This window comes from Pristiophorus japonicus, chromosome 8, assembly GCF_044704955.1.
Source record: "Pristiophorus japonicus isolate sPriJap1 chromosome 8, sPriJap1.hap1, whole genome shotgun sequence".
Taxonomy (NCBI): Eukaryota; Metazoa; Chordata; class Chondrichthyes; family Pristiophoridae; genus Pristiophorus; species Pristiophorus japonicus.
Genome location: NC_091984.1, coordinates 144,831,626 through 144,853,955, shown reverse-complemented (window position 1 = coordinate 144,853,955; position 22,330 = coordinate 144,831,626). Strand labels below are relative to the sequence as shown.

General features: G+C 48.9%; 2 pseudogenes; both read left to right on the top strand.

Annotated features, from left to right (window-relative positions):
• Nucleotides 1-4,015: 4,015 nt before the first annotated feature.
• Nucleotides 4,016-4,190, top strand: LOC139270029 (U2 spliceosomal RNA; annotated as a pseudogene).
• A 5,439-nt stretch (nt 4,191-9,629) lies between these two features.
• LOC139269933 (U2 spliceosomal RNA) lies at nt 9,630-9,831 on the top strand (annotated as a pseudogene).
• Nucleotides 9,832-22,330: the final 12,499 nt, after the last annotated feature.

Here is a 22,330-nt window from a genome sequence, read left to right as displayed (position 1 = left end):
CCAGATGTGACCGCCGGTCCACCTCAGGAGAGAGGAGAGGCTGAAGAGAAGGACGAGGAGGAGGACGACGACCTCGGGGAGGACAATCAGCCTGGCGATTAACCCATGCCCCCACGCCGCCCCCCACAACACTGGAAAAGCCCCGTGGAAGTTACACAGCTGCAAACCTCTTGCGTCAGCAGCTAATAAATGAACATTTTGCATGAACTTATATTGGTGACAGTTACAGTTGTGTTACGTTTCATCCTTGCCTGGCCTGGGCTGGCCTGGCCATTGTTCCCAACCATTGTACTGATGTGTTACCTTATGTTATAAGAAGACACTTCAGGACAATTGTAAAGTTAAATTAAAGTGTTTAATAATTAAAGAAGAATGTGAAAATGTTTTGTACAAACATATATAACCCTACCACCTCAACCCCGAAGCGTCAACATTTGTAACGCAACAATAACATAACAACACCCTCACACCATCCCCAACTGTAAACATTCAACAAAAAATGTATTTTTAACAAGAACTAAGGACTATATTGCACCACCCCTCCCCCTCCCTACCTGCGGCCATGCTTCCCTCCTGCACCTTGACACCCCCTTGTAGTAACACCCCATTTAACTCCCCGAGTAATGGGACCAAGACGTCTTGCAGCAGGGGATCTCAAGGCCTGCTGCTGTTGAGGGGGGGAGGGGAGTCGGCAGAATCTCCTCAGTGGCTGGAGGAGAAGATGTTTCCGAAGTCAGAAGGAAGTTCTTCCACCAGTCTCGCATCTGTCGTGGTGCTTGGTTGAACATTACTGTCCCGGTGGGAGGTGGGGGTGGGGGGCATACCATTATTGTTATTGTCCCGGGCGGGGTGGGGGCATACCATTATTATCCCCGTTGGGGGGGTGGGTGGTTAGTAGAGAGGGACAGGTGAGGAATAGTAGCACCAGTGTTCTGGCCATTTCTATTAACAATACTTTAAACCGTTAAATCCAAATCCCCAAGAAAGAACTGTCCTGTTTGGCGAGCTTGTGGGGGTGGCACTGAGGTGCATTCATATACAACCGGACATTTCACACTGACAGGCTGGGTGGCAGGGAACCCAGGCCTATTGATGTAATCACCATCTAAAGTGATTCCTGGGAACAATACCCCGAGAGGTAACTCAGAGACACTGTGCCTTCGCATTATTAAAGCACAGTCATGACTCAGTCCCAACCCAAACTGGTGCAAGGCAGGAAATGGCCAGCCCATTGTCTTCCAGGAGATAAACCGGTTAAGTAAGATCGGTTTGTGATCGAAACCCATTACCTGCTAATGGGGGCCATCAACTCAGGAAACGACAGACATCCAGTAATCAGCACCCATTGTCTCTCCAGATGCAAGGCCTGGGAGCGGGAAAACAAAATATCATTTTTCACAAAGATTTCAAAGGCTACGAGGGGTGGGGATGTGGTCCAGACAGATCACCGGAGTCAATCCATCGGTCAGTATTGGCGGGAGGAATGATCATGGGACTTGGGGAGAAAAGGAGTCGCTTTGCAACAAGCTCCAAATCAGGAGGAAGAAAGTTCTGGAAAAATCCCAGGGAAAATGCCAGGGAAAATCCCAGGAAAAGTTCAGAAGAAAGCCCAGGAAAAAGCCCGGGAGCGAGACGTTCAGGAAGAAGCTGCGAGCAAGACAACGGGCAATCAGGGTGAGCATATTGCCTGCACCTACACATCCACAAGACCACTTAGCTGTGTGAGGGGGTGATTGTAAGTCCCAACCAAACCCAAGGGGTTTAGTGCTGGGGGGTCCTGTGTTAGTTTATTTCAGGGGAGGGTTCTTTTATTAAGCCGTGGTAACTTATCACGGCAGGGCTTATTGGACAAGCCAGGGTTGTAATGTTTTGCACTATTTATGAGTGGTGTTGTTAATCTTATTAAACACAATACGGTTCAGACCGAAAAGCATGTGTGCGAGTCTGATCTGTCCATATAATCCCTATCGTCCAGAACTTGTAACAGGAGGTGCGTTTTCGGTACGCCTGAGAAAACCACCTACAAGCACCCCCTCAGCATTACCTCTCCCACTGCGCGGCACTCCCTCAGTCCTCCCCCTCAGACAGTGCAGCACTCCCCTAGTACTGCCCCTCCAACAGTGCGGCACACCCTCAGTACTGCACCTGCAACAGTGTGGCACTCCCTCAGTACTGCCTCTCTGACAGTGCAGTACTCACTCAGTACTGCCCCGCTTACAGTGCAGCACTCCCTCAGTGCTGCCCCGCTTACAGTGCAGCACTCCCTCAGTGCTGCCCCGCTTACAGTGCAGCACTCCCTCAGGACTGCACAGTAGTGTATATCTTTATTTTACACTTAGGTCCCTGGAGTGGGGCTTCAACCCACGATACAACATTGCATCACTGATGCCGCACAGTCTGAGCTGTGAGTCATATCCCGACCTCAGTTGGAACAGCTAACTCAGAACAAACAACAATAGCAACTTTTATACAGCACCTTTAACACAGTAATACTCCCCGAGCGCTTCACAGGAGCGTTATAGAATAAAGATTGACAGCGAGCCACGTAAGGAGACATTGAAAATTGCAGCTCAGTCAAATTGTGAGGGAAATTGGCAGTGCTGTCTTCATACCAAAAGTGGGCGATGTTGGTTCTGAAAAGAGCAAATTTTTTGACAATTTCTGTGAAACTCAATTGATCGGTTTGTAAAACCTGTTTGTACCAAACCTCCAGTCAGGTTTGCAGAATCATCTCTAGTTCCCCACGTGGCAGGGACTATGGTTCTCGTATTGGACTGTAGCCACCTAAGGACTGATTTTAAGAGTGGAAGCAAGTCTTCCTCGAATCCCATGGACTGCCTATGACGAAGGATGGGAAAGCAAATTGTGAGGAGGAGAAAATGTACAAAGGGATATAGACAGGCGAAGTGAGTGGGAAAAACGTTGGCAGATGGAGTATAATGTGGGAAAATGTGAGGTTATCCACTTTGGCAGAAAGAATAGAAAAGCAAATTTTTTTTAAAATAGAGAAAAATTGGAAACTGCTGCAGTACAGAGGGACCTGGGTGTCCTTGTGCATGAAACACAAAAAGTTAGTATGCAGGTACAGCAAGTGATCAGGCAGGTCAATAGAATGTTGGCCATTATTGCAAGGGGGATGGAGTATAAAAGCAGGGAAGTCTAGCTACATCTGTACAGGGTATTGGTGAGACACTCTGAGAACCCCCCCGACCACCCTGGTCCCCACCGTTCCACACAAGGTCAGCCCCCGATCACCCCCCTGGTCTCCCACCCCCCCCTCACTCCAATCCCCTAACGACCCCCGACCCCCACAGGAGCTGGAGCATCATCGCGGCACTCTCCTCAGGCCGCCATGACAGTACTGTAACAGTCACACACACACACCTACAGGCGGTGCTGGGTAACAGTCACACACACACACACACACAACTACAGGCGGTGCTGGCTAAGATCATGCGTAACTGACCTGGTGGGGTGGCTTGACCCATCCATCTCCACGGAGGTGTGTGGGGGACCTGACCCATCCACCTCCATGGCACGAACCTGGTATTGCAGTACTTCCAGGAACGGTGCAGTGGCTCTAGGCCTTTTGGCTAGGAGCATTGGCGCAGAGTGATCCTTGGCGTGTGCAAGGTGACCTCTGGCGTTTGTGATTTGACAAAGAATTGGAACGATTGGCTACGAATTTCAAAAAAAAAAATTAAAAAAAAAAAAAATGCGTAACTGACCTGACAGGGGAGTAACCATGACCCCAAAGTGGTTCTCCCTGGATCAGGAAGGTATATGCTTGCTTTTTTGGAAATAGGAGGTGGGTGGGGTGGCTTGACCCATCCACCTCCATGGCACGAACCTGGTATTGCAGTCCTTCCAGGAACAGTGCAGTGGCTCTAGGCCTTTTGGCTAAGAGCATTGGCGCAGAGTGATCCTTGACAGGTGCAGGGTGAGCTCTGGCGTTTGTGATTTGACAAAGAATTGGAAAGATTGGCAACGAATAAATAATTTTTTTTTAAAAACTGTCGCTTCTCGGCCTTTTGGCTAAGATCAAGTGTAGTACCTGTTGATTGGGCATTCATATGCAAATCGACTGACTGCAGAAACTCGTTTTTCCAGTTTTGCTGGCTCTGGCCTTTGGCTTGAGCCAGGCGCCAATTGGAGAGAGGAGACAAAATCTGCATGTCGACTGACGATTCGACGGGCCTTTGGGCCTGTCAAGGGGTGGGCCTGGAGGTCCGCCCGTGCCCCGGACTGGGGCAACGCCAGGTTGAAGGCTTTGGCCAAAACTCACAGCGAAAGGAGGAATCTGCAACCCGGATGGCGGCCAACCGAGCGGCGAACCAGGGAGTCCGAAACACCATCCGAGTGACGGTAAAGAAAGTGGAAGGACAGACAATGATCAACCGGGAACTTTTCGTGAAGAAAATCCTGCTGGGAACATGTGGCATGAAAGTCGCCGACGTCTTCGCCTTGCAGGACCTCCCGAAGAGAGGTTACTTCGATGTGACCTTCAGAACCGTCACCCTCTGCCTGAAGTTCCTGAAGGGTTTGAAGGAGGCGAGTGAACCGGTGCGCTCAGTGCTAACTTGGGAGCCGCTGTTCACCCTCCCGTCGCAGAGAAGACGCACTATCACAGTGCAAATGTTCGACCCCCACATCCCCGTCATCGATGTGCTGACTTTCCTCAACAGGTTTTTCGATGGGGCAGGAAGCAGCAGTGACGTGAAAGACGGGCACGGAATATGGACTAGCAAGCGCCAGATCCAGGTCACCTTGAAGGTGGACGCCAGCGGAACCATCCTGCACCCCCCCTCCAGCTTTTCCATCGGAGGAAGCCGGGGCTACATGGTGTACGCTGGCCAACCCAACGTGTGCCGCACCTGCGGGAAGGCAGGCCATGTGGCGGCAAGCTGCAAGACTGTCATCTGCCGAAACTGCAAGAACGAGGGCCACCAGTCAAAAGACTGCAAGGAGACCAAGTGCTGCAACCTCTGTGGTCTGGCTGGGCACCTTTACAAAAACTGCCCCAAACGCAATCGCAGCTATGCGCAGGCAGCAAAGAACTTTGCACCAGAGGAGGAGGAAGCTGACGGACACAACGCTCCAGAGGAGAGCCACACCCTCCCCCCAACCATGAACTCGGGACAAGACGGCGAGGACCCCAGAGCACCGAACCCAGAGATGAGCTGACATCAGACGAGGAAGCAGAATGGCAGACAGTAAGGAAAAGGCGCAAGGCCAAGAGGCGACCACCAAGCTCGGCAGAAACCAGCGACGGCAGCTTGTCTGATGAGGAAAAGTGCCACCGCCTGAAGAAGAGGCAATGCGCCATCCCACGGCCACAGAAAACCAGGAGCAGGGAAGCGACCAACACAGCCCTGCCCCAGGAACCTGAGAGCAACGAAGGACCCAGCGAAGGAGCAACCAACGCAGACCAGCCCGGGATAACGAGAGCAGCGAAGTGCCCAGCACACCCCACCTCCGGAACACCGGGAGCGACGCAGCGATCGACGCACACCAGCTCGACACCGCCGCGACTGAGGAAAAGGGGGAACCACCAACACCAGGCGAGGACAGTGCAGAGAACATTGAGGACTTAATCACAGAACTGCAGCAGTCCCCTGGTCAAAACATCCCCACAACAGAGGACGATGATGACCACGCCACCCCAGGGGCAGTAAATGTTCAACTTGATGTGGATAGTAATAACTTACACATGCTGGAAATCGCCATTGTGGAATATGGGGAAATTGACAACAATTTATCTGAAATTGAAAACGATGTATCTGAACTGCAATGTATGTAAATGTAAAACATAGCTTAAAAATGGATTTAAAAATTGCTAGTATTAACGTGCGTAGCGTGAAATCGACTACGCGATGTGTTTCCACCTTGGGGTACCTCGCCAAGGTCAAAGCGGACCTGCTGTTCTTGCAGGAGTGCGGCCTGCCGCACTTCAGCAGTTACCGGCAGTGGTCACGATGGTGGACCCATGGACCATCCATTTGGTCAGGGGGCAACGACAGCCGAGCTTCCGGCTTGGGCATTCTGCTGCGGGGAGGCCACTTCACCATCACCGAAGTTAAGGAGGTGGTGGGCGGCCGCCTCCTCGTAGCAGATGTAATGTACAAAAACTCCCCTCTCAGGTTAATTAATGTTTACGCTCCAGCTGTGAAGAACGAGAGGCTGGCCCTCTTCCAGCAGCTCCCACTGTTACTGGCAACGTCCAGGCCGGTCATTCTGGGTGGTGACTTCAACTGCATCATCGATGCGGCTGGACGATCCAGCAGAGCCGACAGCAAACTGGACGCCACGTCCAAACTCCTGATGGATACGGTAAAAGATGCCAAGCTGTGCGACGTCTTCAGCAACCCTGCAGACGGAGCACCGCGCAGATACACCTGGTCGAGACCAGACGGGTCCGTCCGTTCCAGAATTGACTTCCTGTTTGTGTCCCACACGCTCAAGGTCAGATCCACCGACATCACGCCGGTGTTCTTCTCTGACCACTGCCTCCTACTGGCTGACTGTCACCCACAGGACAACCAGAAAGTTGGCAGAGGGATATGGAAGCTGAACGTGAAACTGTTGACTCCGGAAAACATTGAGGAACTCAAGAGGGATTACAACGGTTGGAGAACCGTAAAACCCCTCTGCGATTCCCCGATTCACTGGTGGGAAACAATCAAGACGAACATCAAGAGGTTCTTCATCCTCAAAGGTGTTCAGGAGGCGAGAGGGAGACAGAGGGAATTGTCCCGACTCCAGACAAATATGCAAAACCTGCTCCTGCTGCAGTCGATGGGGGTCGATGTTGTGGAGGAACTCGAAGAGGTGAAGGGCCAGCAAGCCTCGCTCTTTGCCTCGGAGTCCTCCAAGATCATCTTCCGATCCAGAGTCCGCTCCGTCGAGCAGGATGAGACGTGTTCGCGTTTCTTCTTCCAAAAGGTACACAGGGGGAGCTCTGTGATCACCAGCCTAAAGGAAGAAGACGGTTCTGTGACGTCTTCGCAGCCTGCCATGCAGAGGATCAGCAAATCCTTCTATGCCAGGCTGTACGACGTCAAGCCCACAGACCGTGCGGCCTCCCAGTCTTTCCTGTCATCTATTTCGGAGGTCTTAGACGACGGCAAGCGAGAGAGTCTGGACCACCCGCTAACTCTGGACGAGCTGACAAAGGCCGTCCGGTCCTTCGAGACGAATAAAACTCCCGGAAGCGATGGCTTACCGGTCGAGTTGTACTCGGCTCTGTGGGACTGGATAGGCCCAGACCTGCTGGAAGTGTACGGAGGTATGCTTCTGGCCGGCAGCATGTCAGAATCGATGAGGAAAGGGGGAGAGGGAGGAAATCAAAAACTGGCGGCCCATTTCGCTGCTCAATGTGGACTACAAGATCCTGTCGAAGGTCATCGCCAACAGGGTCAAGTCTGCCCTTGAGCTGGTGATTCACCAGGACCAGACCTGCGCTGTCCCCGGCAGGAAGATCTCTGATAGCCTCGCGCTACTCAGAGATACGATCGCCTACATGCGGGACAGGAGGGTGAACACCTGTTTAATCAGCTTAGACCAGGAGAAAGCCTTTGACAGGATATCGCACACGTACCTGATGGACGTGCTCTCCAAAATGGGGTTCGGGGAGGGCATCCGAAATTGGGTCAAACTGCTCGACACAGACATCAGTAGTGCAGTTCTAATCAACGGGTGGGAAACTCAAAGCTTTCCAATCAGATCTGGAGTCAGGCAAGGCTGTCCTCTCTCGTCTGTCTTGTTTGTGTGTTGTATCGAGCCCTTTGCCGAGTCCATCAGGAAGGATGCGGGCATCAGAGGGGTGACGATCCCAGGCAGCGGAGGCGCCCAGGTCAAAACCTCGCTGTACATGGACGACGTCGCCGTCTTTTGCTCGGACCCGCAGTCGGTCCGCAGATTGCTCGCAATCTGCGACCAGTTTGAACTGGCCTCGGGAGCAAAGGTCAACCGCACCAAAAGCGAGGCCATGCTCTTTGGTCACTGGACCGACCGAGCCTCCATTCCCTTCACCGTCAAGCCAGATTTCCTGAAGGTGCTGGGAATATGATTCGGAGCGGACGGGGCGTGCGCCAAAAACTGGGACGAGCGCATTGCCAAGGTCAGACAGAAACTGTCATTTTGGGAGCAGCGCTCCCTTTCCATCACAGGCAAGAACCTGGTCATCAAGAGCGAGGTGCTCTCGGTGTTGTTGTACGTGGCGCAGGTCTGGCCCATCTCACGCTGCAGCGCCGCGGCAGTCACCCGAGCCGTCTTCCACTTTGTCTGGAGATCCAAAATGGACCGTGTCCGCTGAGACACGATGTACAAATCTCTGGACAGTGGAGGAAAGGACGTTCCGAACGTGGCCCTCATCCTGATGGCCACCTTTGTGTGCGGCTGCATCAAGCTATGCACAGCCCCCCAGTACGCAAACACCAAGTGTCACTACGTGCTGAGGTTCTACCTGTCCCCATTGTTGAGAAGGATGGGTCTGGCCACGCTGCCGCGAAACGCCCCCACCAGTTGGACCATGCCTGTCCACCTGTCCTTCGTGGAAAAGTTCTTCAAAAGAAACCCCTTTGACCACAAGGCCATCAAACAGTGGTCAGCACGTAAGGTCCTGGACGCCCTCCGAAAGAAGGAGACGGTGGACCCTGTCAGGTGGTTCCCTGAGCGGACTGTCGAACTTGTTTGCCAGAACGTCTCATCGCCAAAGCTCACACACAAGCACCAAGACGTAGCTTGGTTGGCGGTGAGGGGGGCCCTACCCGTCAGAGTGTTCATGCACAGCCGACGCCTCAGCAGCATGGCACGGTGCCCCCGGGCCGGCTGCGGGGCGGACGAGACTGTCGCCCATCTCCTTCAGGATTGCGCCTTTGCAACGCAGGTCTGGAAAGAGATGCAGTGGTTGCTGTCGAGGTTCATCCCAAGCAGCTCCGTAACACAGGACTCTGTGCTCTACGGGCTGTTCCCAGGGACACACACCGAGACAGACATCACCTGCTGCTGGAGGGCCATCAACTCGGTCAAAGACGCTCTTTGGTCTTGCCGAAACTTGCTGGTCTTCCAGAACAAGGAGATGACCACGTCCGCATGTTGCAGACTGGCGCAATCCAAGATCCAGGAATATGTGCTGAGGGACGCACTGAAAATTGATGCAGTCGCCGCAAAGGCACGGTGGGGTAGGGCCACAGTCTAAAGCCCTTCTGCCACGGAAAACCCGGGGGCAGAAATCAGTACAAACCTCCCTCGGGCGGTATTTGTAATTTACACTTTGTGTACATAGAGCACCAAATCTGTAAACACCAATGTCGTGCCATGTACAATGCAAGGTGTGTTATGAAATGCATGTTTGATAAGACAAAATGTAAATGTACCGTCACCCATTTCGGGCTCTGTATTGTAACACATGAAATGTAATTTGAGTAAATGTACCACAATGTACCCTGTTTATTGTACTGAATCGCAGTTGAACAGAAAAACGAGAAATGTAACGAACGCAACTGCTGTCAGCACCCAGATGTATTGTATGGGATTGCTGACCGCAGCGAAATGTAATGAAATGCCATTGAATGTACTGTACAGATTCCTTTTATGAATAAAGTATATTTTGAAATTTAAAAAAAACTGTCGCTTCTCGGCCTTTTGGCTAAGATCATGCGTAGCTGACCTGACAGGGGAGTAACCATGACCCCAACGTGGTTCTCCCTGGATCAGGAAGGTGGTTCTCCTATGCTTTTTGGAAATAAGAGGTGGGTGGGGTGGTTTGACCCATCCACCTCCATGGCACGAACCTGGTATTGCAGTACTTCCAGGAACGGTGCAGTGGCTATAGGCCTTTTGGCTAAGAGCATTGGCGCAGAGTGATCCTTGATGTGTGCAAGGTGACCTCTGGCGTTTGTGATTTGACAAAGAATTGGAAAGATTGGCAACGAATACAAAAACAAAAACAAAAACAAAAAAAAAAACTGTCACACACACACACCGACAGGCGGTGCTGGGTAACAGTCAGACACACACACACACCACACCTACAGGCATTGCTGGGTAAGCTACACGAACACTCAGGGACATGTTCATGGTGATACACTGACTGCTCCTCTCCCTAAGCTGAGGCCTCACTCGGTACAGTTTTGTGCTGCTGCCACGAGCCACACGTTAAGGAGAGAGAATGCAACGTTGTGACTGGGGCCTCCTGCCCCCAGATTGCCCCCAGCAGTCAGCACAGTGTGCACAGTGCGATCCCACCATCGGGGGCTGCCCCAACACCCCCAGTGTGCAGAGTGAGAGCCAATGCTCAGACTGGGAGGGTTTAATCCCAGCAGCTTTTAGTGTCTCTGTGTTTAATCTTGTGCATTCCAGGGGTTCGAGGTCAAATTAATCGTTTTAAAATGAATGATAATTGGCTTTGAATCAAATCTCCTGCTGACGTGCCATTGATTGACAGCCCACCCAGCCAATCAGGACAGACACTTACTGAAATGCAGCCAATCCAGCTGAGGTGGAGGAGGAACATTCGCAAAGCACTCGCCAGACAGAGACTAAATATTCTTCACGTTTATTGCCTTTTACAGATTCACATTTACAGAAACAAGACTTGAATAAACAGCCCAGCGAGAGCGAGCTGGAGACACTCACAGAGAGAATGCAGCTTCATTAAAACAGTTGTGGGTGTTTTCTCCACACCGTGAGAATCCTGTCCCTTTAAACGGGGACAAAACCTTAAATTGTAACAGCAGGGTGAGCAGGGAGGGGGTCTGCTTACTGAAGCGGCACTTTGCAGTTTAACATTAGTTTTACTCTGCTGACAGTCTTCAGCATCTTCGAGAGGTTTTACTTGGCAGCACGAGTCAACACTGTCCCATCAAACCCTCCCAGGGCAGGTACAGCACGGGTTAGATACAGAGTAAAGCTCCCTCCACACTGTCCCAATAATGTGCCTTACCCCCTGACCCTCAGATGCTTTCCCTGACCCAGTCCCGAGATGGAGGAGAGTAGAAATGCAGTGCTGACAATGACCTTTGGCCTCCCGGCTCACCCCCTGTTCTATTTAAAGTTGTGTCTCCCCCGGACTGTCCCTGACACACTACGCACATTCTGCTCTCCTGATGCCCTTGCTGAGGGGAGAGGAGAGGCTCTCGTGGGTGAGGCTGCAGGAGAAGCTGGCGTTGGACTCCCAGTCGGAGCCAGAGAGGGTCAGCAGGCTGCTGACACTGTAGGTGTTGTCCGAAGCTCGCAGGTAGTCGCTGGTCTGGACCCCGGCCGAAATGGTCGCCCCGTCCTTCTTCCACTCCATCTCCACCGCATCGGGGTAGAAGTGATCGGCGAGGCACACCAGGGTGGCAGTGCCCTTGGTCGTGACCTCCTCCAGGGAGGGGGGCAGCAGGGTCAGCGTGGGTGGTGTCTTCTCTCGGCCTGAAAGGGAGGAGAAGGATGTTTAACAGGTGTATATTAATGTGTGTGTGTGTGTGTGTGTCTCCGTATGTGGATAATCACATCTGATAACGGAGAGCTGGGTTAATGAACTCCTGGCTGGTGTTTAATCATTAGAGGCTAGCAACACTAATTCTTAATCTTCTTTGCCTCGTTTGATAAGTTTAGTCTGAATAGAAATGCGTTTGATTGTAAGGTGGACATCTCAAAGCGCTTTACAGCCAATGAAGTACTTTTGGAGTGTAGTCACTGTTGTAATGTGGGAAACACAGCCGCCAATCTGTGCACAGCAAGCTCCCACAAACAACGATGTGATAATGACCTGATAATCTGTTCTTTTGTCATGTTGGTTGAGGGATAAATATTGACCAGGACACCGGGGAGAACTCCCCTGCTCTTCTTCAAAATAGTGGCATGGGATCTATTACATCCACCTGAGAGGGCAGATCGGGCCTTGGTTTAAAGTCTCATCCAAAAGACGGCACCTCCGACAGTGCAGTGCTCCATCAGCACTGCACTGCAGTGTCAGCCTAGATTTTTGTGCTCAAGTCCCTGGATTGAGACTTGAATCCACAACCTTCTGACTCAGAGGCGAGAGTGCAACGCACTGAGCCACGGCTGATACTCAAAATCATATTGGACTGTTGTATAAACATCTGCAGTGCAGGGTTGGCACACATTCAGCACTGAAATGGTTAACAGTAAGAGTCGGGAAAGACTGAGTGTCCCGTTAAGACGCTGTTCACTGGCAGGAAGCTCGAACTGTAGATGGGTGGATACAGGGGAAACAGGCTCAGCAGTGAGAAAGCTCAGATCACACACAGATCGGGAGAACTTTATCCGGGAACATTGCAGCACACTTGTATAAACACACTTCAGCAAGGTTCATTTTGGGTGTCGGTGTAGAAGCTTCCAGATTGCATTTAAAAGCTTGCTGCCCAGAGGTCAAAGGTGAGGCTACAATCAGCATCAGTGTACCGGGGTCAGGCAGGGTCACTGCTCCCAATGATCCCATGACCTCCTGGAAGGTCAGAGTGCGCAGACAATTGGCGAAGGTCAGGGTGAGAGCCCTCCCACTTCAATGAAATAAAGCCTTGAATTTATATAGCGCTTTTCACAACCTCAGGACGTCCCAAAGTGCTTTACAACCAATTGCACACAGGAAGAAGTTGCCTGGACTGGAAAATTTTAGCTATCAGGAAAGATGAGGAATGATGGGGTGAAAAAATTATGGCCTGATTGATGTCGGCCAGGCTATTTTCTGCTTTTTTATAGTTTTAATTTTATTTCTGCTCTGTCAGTTCTCAGTCTATTAAATAGAGGCACGACAGGGCAGTTCTGTCCCGTGCAGTGCACATCCTGTGCCATGTGGGAAGTCCTGGACACTTCTCGTGGCCTGGATGACCACATGTGCAGGAAGTGTCACCAGCGACAGCAACTCGAGCTCCGCGTTTCGGAGATTGAGCGGCGGCTGGAGTCACTGCGGTGCATCCGCGAGGCTGAGAACTTCGTGGATAGCACGTTTCTAGAGGTGGTCACCCCGCAGCTTAAGAGTGTGCAGGCAGAGAGGGAATGGGTGACCACCAGACAGAAGAGGAGGTCCAGGCAGGTAGTGCAGGAGTCCCCTGAGTCCATCTCGCTCTCCAACCAGTATTGTGTTCTGAGTACTGGTGGGGGCGATGGTGCCTCTAGGAAGTGCAGCCAGAGCCAAGTCCACGGCACCACGGGTGGCTCAGTTGCACAGGGGGGAGGAAGAAGAGTGGAAGAGCAATAGTGGTAGGGGATTCGATAGTTAGGGGAACAGACAGGTATTTCTGCGGCCGCAGACGTGACCCCAGGATGGTATGTTGCCTGCCTGGTGCCAGGGTCAAGGATGACACTGAGTGGCTGCAGTACATTCTGAGGGGGGAGGGTGAACAGCCAGAGGTTGTGGTCCAAATCGGTACCAATGACATAGGTAGAAAGAGGGATGAGGTCCTACAGGCAGAGTTTTGGGAGCTAGGAGCGAGATTAAAAAGCAAGACCTCAAAGGTAGTAAACTCTGGATTACTCCCGGTGTCATGGCTGGAGAGATGGTGCAGGAGGCAGAGCTTTAGTTTCCTGAGGCAGAGCTTTAGTTTCCTGAGGCACTGGGACCGTTTCTGGGGGAGGTGGGACCTGTACAAGCCGAATGGGTTGCACCTCAACAGAGCTGGGACCAAAATCCTCACGGCAGCATTTGCTAGTGTGCTTAGGGAGGGTTTAAACTAGCTTGGCAGGGGGATGGGAACCAGAGAATAGATTCAGTCGGGCGAGAAGCAAAGCTGGAATTAGAAAGCAGAAAAGTAGAAAGTGAATTTGGGAGACAGAGGAAACAAAGCTTAGAAAATAGACAGCAAGGCAGTTTGGCAGTGCTAAATGGTATATACTTCAATGCATGGAGTCTTGGGAATAAGGTAGATGAGCTGAGAGCACAGATAGACATTTTGGAGTACTATATTAGAGCTATTACTGAGACATGGCTGAAAGAAGGGCAGGTATGGCAGCTCAACATTCGTGGTTACAGGGTTTTCAGACGGGATAGAGAGGGGGATAAAAAAGGAGGGGGTCGCAGTTCTGAAACAACTGCAAGAAACAATTAAATCTGTGAGAAGGGATGATATGTCGGAAGGATCATCAAATGAGGCCATATAGGTCGAATTGAAGAACGAAAAAGGGGTAATCACACTGCTGGGAGTGTACTATAGACCCCCAAACAGTCAGAGGGAGAGAGAAGAGCAAATATGTAGGCACATTTCTGACAAGTGCAAAAACTATAGGGCAGTAATAGGAGGGGATTTCAACTACCCTAAAATTAACTGGGATAAAATTAGTGTGAAAGGTGTAGAGGGTGTGGAATTCCTAAAATGCTTTCAGCAGAACTTTTTTTAGCCAGTTTGTAACAAGCCCAAAAAGGGAAGGGACGGTTCTGGACTTGGTTTTGGGGAATGAAGAGGGGCAGGTGGAAGAGGTATCAGTGGGAGAGCATGTTGGTGCCAGTGATCATAATTCAGTTAGATGTCGAATAGTTATAGAAAAGGACAAATATAGACCAGCAATAAACGTTCTCAATTGGGGAAAAGCCAATTTAGCTGAGCTGAGATGAGATTTAGCCAAAGTGGACTGGAAACGGCTACTTGAAGGTAAATCAGTGTCAGAGCAGTGGGAGGCATTCAAGGAGGAAATCCTGTGGTTTCAGAGTAAGTCTGTTCCCTTAAAGAAAAAGGGTGGGGCTAACAAATCTTGAGGTCCTGAATGTCAATAGAAATACAGTGTAGGATAAAGTAAAAAAGGGAGGCTTATTACAGACACCGAGGGCTCAATACTGCAGGAACTTTTGAGGAGTATAGAAAGTGCAGGGCTGCAATTAAAAAGGAAATTAGGAAAGCAAAGAGAGAGCATGAAAACATCTTGGCAAGTAAAATCAAGGAAAACCCAAAGATGTTTTATAAATACATTAAGAGCAAGAGGATAATTACAGAAAGAGTAGTGCCTATTAAAGACCATAAAGGTAATCTGTGTGTGGAGATGTAAGATGTCGGTATGGTTCTTAATGAATACTTTGCGTCTGTTTTCACAAAAGAGAGGGTCGATGCAGATATTGCAATCAGGAAAGAGAAGTGTGAAATATTAGATGAAATTAAGATTGTGAGAGAGGAAGTATTAAGGGGTTTCCGAGATTTGAAAGTGGATAAATCCCCAGGCCTGGATGAAATGTATCCCAGGCTATTAAGAGAAGCAAAAATGAAATACCAGAGGCTCTGACCATCATTTTCCAATTCTCGGGATACAGGTGTGGTGCCAGAGGACTGGAGGATAGCTAATGTTGCACCTTTTTTTTAAAAGGGAGAAAGGGATAGACCGATTAATTACAAAGAAAAATAGAAACACAGAAAATATGTGCAGGAGCAGGCCATTCGGCCCTTCGAGCCTGCACCACCATTCAATTAGATTATAACGAATCATTCCCTCAGTACCCCTTTCCTGCTTTCTCTCCATACCCCTTGATCCCTTTAGCCGTAAGGACCAAATCTAACTCCCTCTTGAACATATCCATGAACTGACATCAACAACTCCCTGCGGCAGGGAATTCCACAGGTTAACAAATCTCTGAGTGAAGAAGTTTCTCCTCATCTCAGTGCAAAATGGCTCACCTCTTATCCTCAGACTATGTCCCCTGCTTCTAGACTTCCCAACATCGGGAACATTCTTCCCGCATCTAACTTGTCCAGTCCCGTCAGAATCTTATATGTTTCTATGAGATCCCATCTCATCCTTCTAAACTCCAGTGTATAAAGACCCAGTTGATCCAGTTTCTCCTCATATGGCAGTCCAGCCATCCCGGGAATCAGTCTGGTGAACCTTTGCTGCACTCCCTCAATAGAAAGGACATCCTTCCTCAGATTAGGAGACCAAAACTGAACACAATATTCCAGCTGAGGCCTGTACAACTGCAGTAAGACCTCCCTGCTCCTATACTCAAATCCCCTAGCTATGAAGGCCAACATACCAATGGCTTTCTTCACCGCCTGCTGTACCTACATGCCAACTTTCAATGACTGATGAACCATGACAGCCAGGTCTCGTTGCAACTCCCCTTTTCCTCATCTGTCACCATTGAGATAATATTCTGCCTTTGTGTTTTTGCCCCCAAATTGGATAACCTCACATTTATCCACATTATACTGCATCTGCCATGCATTTGCCCACTCACCGAACCTATCCAAATCACCCTGCTGCCTCTGAGCGCCCTCCTCACAGCTCACACCACTACCCAGTTTAGTATCATCAACAAACTTGGAGATATTACACTCAATTCCTTCATCTAAATCATTAATGTATATTGTAAAGAGCTGGTGTGCCAGCACTGAGCCTTACGGCACTCCACTAGTCACTGTCTGCCATTCTGAAAAGGACCCATTTATCCCGACTCTATGCTTCCTGTCTGCCAACCAGTTCTCTATTCACGTCAGTACATTACCGCCAATACCATGTGCTTTGATTTTGCACAACAATCTCTTGTGTGGGACCTTGTCAAAAGCCTTTTGAAAGTCCAAATACACCACATCCACTGGTTCTCCCTTGTCCACTCTAATAGTTACATCCTAAAAATATTCCAGAAGATTTGTCAAGCATGATTTCCCTTTCACAAATCCATGCTGACTTGGACCGATCCTGTCACTGCTTTCCAAATGCGCTGTTATTTCATCCTTAATAAATTATTCCAACATTTTCCCCACTACTGCTGTCAGTCTAACTGGTCTATAATTACACATTTTCATCTCTCCCTCCCTTTTTAAAAAGTGGTGTTACATTAACTACGTACATTGCAGGCCAGTCAGCCTAACCCCGGTGGTGGGAAAATTGTTAGAAAAAGTCCTGAGAGACAGGATAAATCTTCATTTAGATAGACGGGTTAATCAAGGACAGTCAGCATGAATTTGTTGAGGGAAGATCATGTCTGGCTAATTTAATTGAATTAATGGAGGAAGAAATAAGGAGGATCTCTGACGTCAGCACGTTTGATGTACTGTATATGGATTTTAGCAAGACATTTGATAAGGTCTCACATGGCAGACTGGTCACGAAAGTAAAAGTCCATGGGATCCAGGGAAAAGTGGTAAGTTGGATCCAAAGTTGGCTCAGAGGCAGGAAGCAAAGGGTAATGGTTGTTGGGTGTTTTTGTGACTGGAGGGCTGTTTCCAGTGGGGTTCTGCAGGGCTCAGTACTAGGTCCCTTGCTTTTTGTGGTATATATCAATGATTTAGACTTGAATGTAGGGGGTATGATTAAGAAGTTTGCAGACGGTTCTAAAATCGGCTGTGTTGTTGATAATGAAGAAGAAAGCTGGAGACTGCTAGAAGATAACAATGAAATTGTCAGGTGGGCAGAACAGTGGCAAATGGGATTTAATCCAGAGAAGTCTGAGGTAATGCTTTTGGGGAAGGATAACAAGGCAAGGGAATACATATTAAATTGTAGGACACTGAGGATTTTTGAGGAACAAAGGGACCTTGGTATGCATGTCCACAGATCCCTGAAGGTAGCAGGCCAGGTAGATGGGTTTTTACGACAATCTGGCAGTTTTGTGGTCACCATTACTGACACTAGCTTTTTATTCCAGATTTATTTAATTAACTGAATTAAATTCCCCAGCTGCCGTGGTGGGATTTGAACTCGTGTCTCTGGATCGTTAGTCCAGGCCATTGTAGTCCATAGCTCTTTCAAAGCGCCAGCATGGGTTTGATGGGCTGAATGGCCTCCCTCTGTGCTGGGAGATGCTGTGATTAAGAAGCAGGGCTCCAGCTAGCGTGGGCAATGTGGGTTCAAGGGTTGAAAGCAGGGGTTTGGGTGGAGCCCATATAGATATACCACAAGGGGGCGCTACAGCATCGATTGATCCAATTATTGGCAGCGGGGAAACCGGGGACGGAAATAGCTTCAATAAAATGTATGCTGTGACTTTTAAAGTGGTCAACACCACCAGCACGATTATAGAATCACAGAAAATTACAGCACGGAAGGAGGCCATTTCGGCCCATCATGTCCGCGCCGGCCAACGAAGAGCGACCCAGCCTAATCCCACTTTCCTGCCCTGGGTCCATAGCCCTGTGGGTTATAGCACTTCAAGTGCACATCCAAGTACTTTTTAAATGTAGTGAGAAAACACCCCCAGCAGATCCAATCTTTCCTCATAGCTAAAATTCTCCAGTCCCGGCAACATCCTCGTGAATCTCCTCTGTACCCTCTCTCGTGTAATCACATCTTTCCTGTAATGTGGTGACCAGAACTGCACGCAGTACTCTAGCTGTGGCCTAACTAGTGTTTTATACAGTTCAAGCATAACCTCCCTGCTCTTCTATTCTATGCCTCGGCTAATAAAGGCAAGTATTGCGAATGACTTTTTAAGCACCTTATCGACCTGGCCTGCTACCTTCAGGGATCTGTGGACATGCACTCCAAGGTCCCTCCGTTCCTCCAACCCTCTCAGTACCCTTCCATTTATTGTGTATTCCTTGCCTTGTTGCCCCTCCCCAAATGCATTAGAACAAGGCTGCAGTTAGAGCAGCCTTTCCACCCGCTGACAGCACTCATTGAGTCTGACTCATGGCATCGATCAGCTGGACATTGAACTGGAAACACCAGCCCCCTGGTGAGGGAATCAAGGCTCTGATGCGACTGATAAAAGTCAAGATGAGGTTGCGGAGAGGTACACAGCTGCTGCTGGACACAATGAACAGGAGGAGGCCATTCAGCCCCTCGAGCCTGTTCCCCATTCAATCAGATCACGGCTCATCTGCATCTGAACTCCATCTATCCGCCTTGGTTTCGCAGTTCCAAGGCCTATACTCTCCAGAGTTTAGAAGAATGAGAGGGGATCTCATTGAAACATATAAGATTCTGACAGGGCTTGACAGTGTAGATGCAGGGAGGATGTTTCCTCTGGCTGGGGAGTCTATAACCAGGTGTCACAGTCTCAGAATAAGAGGTCGGCTATTTAGGTCTGAGATGAGGAGAAACCTCTTCACTCAGAGGGTGTTGAATCTCTGTAATTCTCTACCCCAGAGGGCTGTGGAGGCTCGGTCTTTGAGTATATTCAAGATGGAGATCGATAGATTTTTTGGATACAAAGAGAATCAAGGGATATGGGGACAGTGCAGGAAAGTTGAGTTGCGGTAGATGATCAGCCATGATCTCATTGAATGGCGGAGCAGGCTCCAGGGACTGAATGGTCTACTCCGATTCGGGAGGGGCAGAGGGGATGGGAGGGGGGAGGGGCATGTGAGGTAGGGAGTTTGGGAGGGAGTGAGGGGTGAGTTGGGATGGGGGGAGGGAGGGTGAGAGATGTGGTGTGAGGAGGGCGGAAGTGAGGGAGGAAGGCAGGGGAGCGGCTGGAGGTGGGGGGCGGTGAGAATGGCTCGGTGAGAGGAGGCGGGTGGGGAAGTAGAGACCGATATCGGCTGCCTATTAACCAACGCCTCTTTTTAAAAATTATCATCCTTGTTTTCAAATCCCTCCATGGCCTCGCCCCTCCCTATCTCTGGAATCTCCTCCAGCCCCACAACCCCCCGAGATGTCTGCGCTCCTCCAATTCAGCCCTCCTGAGCATCCCTGAGTATAATCGCTCAACCATTGGTGGCCGTGCCTTCTGTTGCCGAGACCCCAAGCTCTGGAATCCCTCCCTAAACCTCTCCATCTCTCGACCTCTCTTTCCACCTTCAAGACGCTCCTTACAACATACCTCTTTGGTCACCTACACTAATTTCTTCTTATGTGACTCGGTATCAAATTTTGTATCTCATAATACTCCTGGGAAGTGCCTTGGGACGTTTCACTACGTTAGAGGCGCTATATAAATACAAGTTGTTGTCGTTGAATTGAGGCAAAATCTTGTATTCTGGATGTCACCGCTACTTTTAACGCCCTCTCCAAAGCATGCACAGCAAATGCCACGCCCCTATTTAAAAAATGAGGCAGACAGAAAGCAGGAATCTATAGACCAGTTAGCCTAACATCTGTGTTTGGGAAATGCTGGAGTCCATTATTAAGGAAGCAGTAGCAGGACATTTGGAAAAGCATATATGTTCAATCAAGCAGAGTCAGCACGGTTTTATGAAAGGGAAATCATGTTTGACAAATTTGCTGGAATTCTTTGAGGATGTAACGAGCAGGGTGGATAAAGGGGAACCAGTAGATGTGGTGTATTTGGATTTCCAGAAGGCATTCGATAAGGTGCCACATCAAAAGCACAAGATAAAAGTTCATGGGGTTGGGGGTAATATATTAGCATGGATAGAAGATTGGCTAACTAACAAAAAACAGAGAGTCAGGATAAATGGTTCACTTTTACATTGGCAAACGGTAACTAATGGGGTGCCGCAGGGATCGGTGCTGGGGCCTCAATTATTTACAATCTACATTAATGACTTAGATGAAGGGACCGAGTGTAATGTCGTCAAATTTGCTGATGATACAAAGAAGGACATTGAGCTATCCAACAAAGACTATTACACATTACACCAAACAAATGAAAAAGTAAGGGAGGAAATTGAGGAAATAATGGCCGCTCCAAAATGGGATTTGGGATTCAATATTCAGATTCTCTCCTGGGTTCTAATCGTGTCTCATGCACTAGCCAGTGTATCGTTGGTTCTTTGGTGTAACTATTTATCTTATCCTGTAAGTTAAAACAGAATACAAAGGAAGGGAATGTTGAAGGGTTGTTTAGATGAACCAAAGCCAAAGTGTTTGTATATAAAACTGAAGTCAGATCAAGGCCGAACATTTTTGTTGTACAAGTGTTGGTTTGTCAGGAAAAAGTACTGTTTTTTGATGTAAAACAGGAATGTAATCTGAAGTTTTTGACTGAGACTGCAATACACCCAAATAGAGCTCATGGAAAAATAACTCCACAAGTAATGTCTCTAGTTTTATATTAGCGAAACATTAAAGGAGGGAGTGTAAGGTTACTAATCTTCAGAAAAGCACAGAAGGAGACCATGAACTAAAGATTAATACAAACTTTTGGAATTAAGCTGGACAATTAAGGGCATTCTTGGTCAGGGAACAAAACTGACTCCATGCATAACAAGAATGGAGTTGTTACATGAGGCCCTGAACTTGATTGACCAGGGTGGGGAAAACAAGCTCACTGGAGACATCAAGTCTGTAAAAAGACCAGACAACAAAGGAACCACACTAGGTGCACATCTTTTGTGATGAGGTGTGAAGATGAGAAATCAACTTGAGCCTTGCAGACTCAGTGTGCAAATGGGAAAACGGATGAGTCCATTATTGCAGTCAATCAACCGAGTAGACCACAAAACAATATATCGATGCAAACACTTTATCAGAAACCGCAGTGGCGGGAGATCAGTCATAACCTGGATATAAATATGCGAGCTAGAAGCAGCTCTGCAGAATACGGAAGAAGGACAGGAACAGACGGAAGAAGAAGCACACAGAAAAAATAGAAGGACACGTGTACAGATGGACACAGGTCGAAAGAACAAACAGATGAATGGACAGAAGGACATGTAGTACAGAACGTACATGGAGGGAACAACACTGCAGAAAATGGCCAAAAGAAGATCAACTGGTCACAGAACCAACGACCACAAACCTACAATAGATACAGCCAGGAAGGGCGATTGTATGTCTTCAGCCAATTTCTAAGTATCAGAGTAGAATGAAAAATAATCACCCTATAAGACAAAGATGGGTGGGAAAGCAAATTGTGAGGAGGACACAAATAGTCTGCAAAGGGATAGAGACCAGCTAAGTGAATGGGCACAAATTTGGCAGATGGAGTGTAATGTGGGAAAATGTGAGGTTTTCCGCTTTGGCAGAATGAAGAGGAAAGCAAATTAATTTTCAAATGGAGAAAAATTGCAAAGGGGACCTTGTGCATGAAACACAAAAAGTTAGTATGCGGTTACAGCAATAATCAGGAAGGCAAATGAAATGTTGGCCTTAATTGCAAGGGGGATAGAGTATAAAAGCAGAGAAATCCTGCTACATCTATACAGGGTATTGGTGAGGCCACACCTGGAGTACTGTGTACAGTTTTGGTATCCATACTTCAGAAAGGATATACTTGTATTGGCAGCAGTTCAGAGAAGTTTCACTGGATTGATTCTGAAGATGAGAGGATTGACTTATGAGGATAGGTTGAATAGGTTAGGCCTATAATCATTGGAGTTCAGAAGAATGAGAGGTGATTTTATCGAAACATATAAGATAATGAGGGGGCGACAAGTTGGATGCAGTGAGGATATTTACACACATAGGGGAAACTAGTACTAGGGATCATAGTCTCAGAATAAGGGGCCGTCCATTTAAAACTGAGTTGAGGAGGAATTTCTTCTCTCAGAGGCTT